Raw genomic sequence first — 5,646 nt, 5'->3', positions numbered from 1 at the left:
TTTAGAAGCTCTGCTTTGTGCTCCCCATAATTTCAGTTAACTCAGTCATTCTGGATTTCTGATGGGGTTGAAGACTTATAGTCTCATAGCCAATCCTGGCTATTTACTTTGAGAGAAAAGATTTGAGAGGATAGTTTTCAGATGACATTCATTCTAAAGCCAAGAAAAAAACCAGGTTCAGAACTAAGTGTTTTATTTAGGAAAGATGACAGAAATTCTGGTTAGTCAACAAAATGATGGACTGGGTATTAGGTCTATCTTGTACCTAGCACAAATTGGTATAGTTATGCTTTAATTGTATTTTGAGAGAAAAGTTTTATTTTAACAGGAAGGGTGCTATGTAGGGGGAGCTAAGTTGGGAGGAGTAAGGAGAGGAAGAGGAGGAGGAAAGGGAGGAGGAAGAAAAGGAGAGGAAAAGCTAGGAGATGATATATATATATATATATATATATATATATATATATATATATATATAGAGAGAGAGAGAGAGAGAGAGAGAAACATGGATGCAGATGTTCGAGTGTCTCTGCCAGTCAAAGATAGTTGATATATCTAAGTTGGGTATTGGGTTACACTTCTGATTGTATGGGCATCTTGTTATTGAGCATTACCAAACTTATAAAGCCCTTGATTAACATTTAAAAAATGTATAAAAGCAAAAAGGAGGATGGGGGATGGAATATAGGTTTTTTTAGGGAAGGGAAATTGGGAAAGGAGATGGCATCTGAAATGTAAATAAAACATTTAATAAAAAATAAAATATTTTCAACAACATCAACAAAAATAAAAACCAACCCAGGACTACCTTCCCAGGCACGGCTCCAAACATAATGGGCCCCCACCAATCACTAATTAAGGAAATATCTCACAGGCTTGACTCCAGGAAATCTTCTAGACACATAGCATTTTCTCTATTGTGTTTCCCTTTCCTCACATAACCCTAGGTTGTCTTAAGTTGACAACAAACAACAAATGAAAATAATAGCAACACACAAGCACCATCTTAATGGCTTGTTCTCTACAGAGGTCCTCTGAGCTATTTTGAAGGAATGTCTAAATGACAATGTTTTCATTTCTTGCTGCTATAACGTGTAGTACCCTCTTACTGTGAATACTGGACTCTCATTTATAGCCTCAGATTTTCTTCCATTGGAACTTTCTACCTCCTTTTTGTTATGACATTTTGTTGTCCTTGAGATCAGTTTGCTATTCTAGTTACATGCTAATGTCTGACTTCTCTCGAAGTCTTCCAAGACAATGTTTTTTCTAATGTTTTACCCCTATTCTGTTTATCGTCTTTACTTCTGCTTCCCTATTTTGTGTATTTCTTTCTTTCTTTCACCTTGTCTTTTCTCAATACTGTGTAATTTGATCATCTTGAATTTCTTTGTGTACTAATTAGGGGAGGGCAGATTGTTTCCTTTCAATTATCTCTTTCATGTGCCTTTTATCAAATCTGAAGTTTTAAGTTCCGCTCTTTCTCAGAAGTTTAGCTATGCTGGAACATTACACATTAAAATCAATGGAAATATAAGTTGATGATTATTTCTCCATGATATTTGTGTCCCTACAGTGCTACATTCCTGAAAGAGAGATTATACTTTGCACTTCTGCATATCTATGAGTCATCCAACAAACTTGAAACATCAAGCAAAGGGATATACCAAGGTTGTCTAAATAAGCTATGTTTCCTAGATTTTAATTCTATGAAGGACTTACATTGGAGGATTTAGATTCTAAATCTGTTATTCCTAGAAAGTTGGCTGAATTTTTTCACATTCTATTTTTCAGGCTCTACTGGCATTTTTAGATAACCATACTTAGACCTGGATAAGGTGTCAGGGACCAGGAGTCACTCATGAATATGTTTTCACTAATCATCTTATTTCCTGCATCCCAGATCAGTTCCCTTGCCACTTCTACTCTCATTCTGGAGTAACTGTATGGCTCTGCTAACAACATATCTTCTACATTTGTCATAGACTTCTCTGACTATTTCTGCTCCCCCGCCATCAGACTTATCTGTGTTAGCCCAATTTTCAAAACATTTAGAAATGTAGTCACTTATTACATGTCCTGGTACCACCCTTCCTGTTCCATTACAATAGCTCTTTTTAGATTTTCTTATTATCTTGACACTTTTTGTGAAAAAAAAAAAGATAACAAAGCTCAAGCTTCTAGGGTAATCAGTATTTTTGAAAACAAGATTCCTGGTGTGCAGGTAAAAAAAAAAAAAGTGTGTGTGTGGTATCATAGTCTGTTACAAGAGACCAATCTAGCTGGAGTTGAGGAAACCCAAATCTTCCTTCCTTTTTTCTTCTTTCCTTCATTTCATCTTTCTTTCTTCCAGAATAAAATGTGAATGTAGTCACCTACTACCTCAGATTATGCAGTTGAGTTTCCCACATTTGGAAGAATCACAGGGTTCTGCACACCCAGAATTCTATGGAGAGACTGGCCTAGGAAAAATGTTTTGCTTGATCATGGTATCTTCCCTGCCAGGTCAGTAGCCCCAAATACATCTTAATGAGAATATGAATCAATAACCATTCCTCAAAGGAAGGTGGTTGTCTTTCTCACTTGTGATAATAAGAACTACTCATGGCTCTTGAAGGGAACACTATTCTTCTCTCAAGGCTGTCAGTCCACCATACTAGCACGTTTTAAGGTAGTCCAACACAGAGGCACCCATAATTGTTTCCAGATAACAAAGAAACATGGAATCCCAAGACCCACATTGCCCAGTAGAATTATGAGATGAATGTAAATACAGATTTCTGTGAAGAAAATACTTACATCTACATTTTCTGGAAACACAAAGACCTGGTTTGGTACCAGTATAAACTGTCTGTTTGGCCCTTGGTTCTAGGCAAAGAAACTATTCATTTCATTGTAGATTACTACTTGTACAGAAAAAAAATAAGACTGAAATATGAAAATTTCAAGAAATAAAGAACAAGGACCATTTGCACCCCCCCTTGGTGATCCATCACTTTTACATCTAACTATATTATTAAATAGTCTCTTCATTGAATCCTTGACAAATTTGGGAGAGACTTCAGCGACAATCTAGAAGTCCTTTCTTCTTTAACTTATTTTAATGCATTACATTTGGCTTTGAATTGTAATTATCTTGTTGAAATGTCTTTTATTATCTTATTTCTCAACTTCTTATGAGTTATCTTCACTGTCATATAAACTTTAAAAATATTTTAATCAATGTTAAATGTATCTCAAAGCACTTAGCTATTCTATAACAAAAGAATTTTTAAAGCTTTTAAAGCTTACACTGACAAGCAAAATATATTCACTTTCAACATTTACCCCAGACTATTAAAATTAACATTAGAACATTTCATTTCGTTTAATCATCATTGTGCTACCTTAACATAAATCTAAATATGCATCTGTGTTGAAATCTTATTCCGCCTTATGTACATTTTGTTGGGAATCCTAGTGTGGATCATTTGAAATTATCTCAAAATTTGATATAATTTAAAACAGTGGACTGTAAAAATTAAATATATTATGCTATGTGATGTAGGCTTGGATTTTTCAAAACATACATTTAATAATAGTTCTGAAGTGCTTTAACATTCCTTCTAGCCCGCCACCCACCAGAGATAGAGGAAAGGTAAGTTTAATAAAGCAAAGGAGGATGTAGACCTGTTTTTTTTCTGAGTTGTCAGGATATTAGTAGTTCAGCTCACAGGAATCATGAGTGGCAGCTTAATCTACTCATAAACACCCTTCAGGAACCAGCAATGGCAAGTTGATCCAGAGGAAACCACAAGGTTCTGCCAATTGACTCAAGTCTGCAGAGTGGCAAGAAGCTGCCAGAACATCAGCAGAAGATTTTTGGTGCATTTCCTTCTATGAAGTCATGACAAACTAAGACCAATAAAGAATGGTAGGGGATACCAATACCATACAGTGTCATCAGCAAAAAGCAGTGTCAGTTAAGCCCAATGATGACCAACAAAGAATGGCAAGGTGTACCAATACCGAACAGCATCGTCCGCTGTCCATTGAGTTATATTTGTATCTTTTCCAAACATCGCACTCTTTCTCAAGCATCTGTTCAAGTAAAACATCACATGTCCTTGCTTCAGGCTACCTCCAAGAAAACATCACATGTCTGTTCTTAGCAAAGCAACCTCCTACATGTCTTCTTCAGCAAAAACATCCTCTCATAAGACCATTTCCAGAAAAACATGACATGACACAACTGAGTCTCCAGAGAAACCAAAAGTTTGGACCTCAGCATGGACTCTTATTAATATAATTGATACAGCTTTTGGATAATAGCACTTGGCAAAAAATCATATTTAGAGAGATGTTAAAGCTTAATGTCATTTAATGATTCAATTTATTGATAACACACAGAAATACAATAATTACAACATTCAGGAGTCAGGCTATGAAAATGACTCAAGAGAATTGTCTCAATAGCAAAGCATTTGTTAGATTCAATCAGTAAAAGAAAAACTAATATATTTTCTAATACATTGAAACATAAAAATCACAGTTTCATGTTTTAATCTACAACTCTGTTGATGTTGGTGGCTCTTCTACTTATTTGATTTGTAGGTACTTACCAGCAGTTGTGGTTGTACTCCCACTAAGGAGTGCAGTTTAAAATCGAGATGCAATACTCAGTGCCAATCTTAAATTGTTTATATGCACACGCACAGTAGTAGAACAAGTTCTGGGGGGATAAAATTAAGGTTGTAGTCCTCAGGCAATAATCTCAACATTTTAAACAGATGCTAATAACATTTTCTTTTCTATGATTACATGGATTTCCTAAAATGGCTACACTATACCAATTGTAGATCTGGCAATTGGAAAATAAACCCTCTTTCCTTTGGAAGGGAAAATGACTGAAGAGTACAGTCTATTGTTAACTTCAATGTCTTCATGTCCCTTTGTCTTATAGAGCAGCACAGTGAACAATCTGAATAATTATGCAGCAAACAAGGTCTGCACTGCATTAGGAATTTGTCTTGCTTAAGAATCTTTTCCCTTTTCTAGATACTTATGACTTCTCAGTAGAATAAATGGAATATACATCACCCAAGAGCATATTTTCAAGAACATATCTTATTATCCAGTCAATGTATTATTATTATTGAAGCCAAATATTTAATGTATAAAATTATATTAAATAACCATCAGTACCACAGTGGTAAGTTAAGTGCTAAAATAATTTGCATGTGCACATGTATGTAACATAGCCAGCCATATCTATGCTATCCTAGTATTTAAAATGCATAGTCTATGACTAGGCAAGAAGGGCTTAGCTGCACTTTATAGACAGTATTAGATAAAACAGCTTTATGACTTTGTTGAGGACACAATTAATTGATTAGATGAGATCCATTAATTCGAAATTTGAGACCAATTTAATAAGCAAGTCTCTGAATACAATTAAGTAGAAATATTGAACAGAAATACATCAAATGGTTTTAACAAGGAAAGGCTCACAATAATCTTCCTGGAATTAGGAGAGATATACCTCTTTGAGAGAGAGAGAGAGAGAGAGAGAGAGAGAGAGAGAGAGAGAGAGAGAGATTCTTGAAGTCCTCACCCTTGAGGGCATAGCCACAATTTATTATAGTCCTAACATTCTTATAAGACAGAAAA

General features: G+C 35.1%; 1 pseudogene; it reads right to left on the bottom strand.

Moving 5' to 3' along the window:
* Positions 1-2,355: 2,355 nt before the first annotated feature.
* Positions 2,356-2,510, bottom strand: LOC117724089 (U1 spliceosomal RNA; annotated as a pseudogene).
* Between the last annotated feature and the right edge of the window lie 3,136 nt (positions 2,511-5,646).

Source organism: Arvicanthis niloticus, chromosome 19, assembly GCF_011762505.2.
Source record: "Arvicanthis niloticus isolate mArvNil1 chromosome 19, mArvNil1.pat.X, whole genome shotgun sequence".
Classification (NCBI taxonomy): domain Eukaryota; kingdom Metazoa; phylum Chordata; class Mammalia; order Rodentia; family Muridae; genus Arvicanthis; species Arvicanthis niloticus.
Note: the sequence above shows the minus strand (reverse complement) of the source record. Positions and strands in the feature narration are given on the sequence as shown.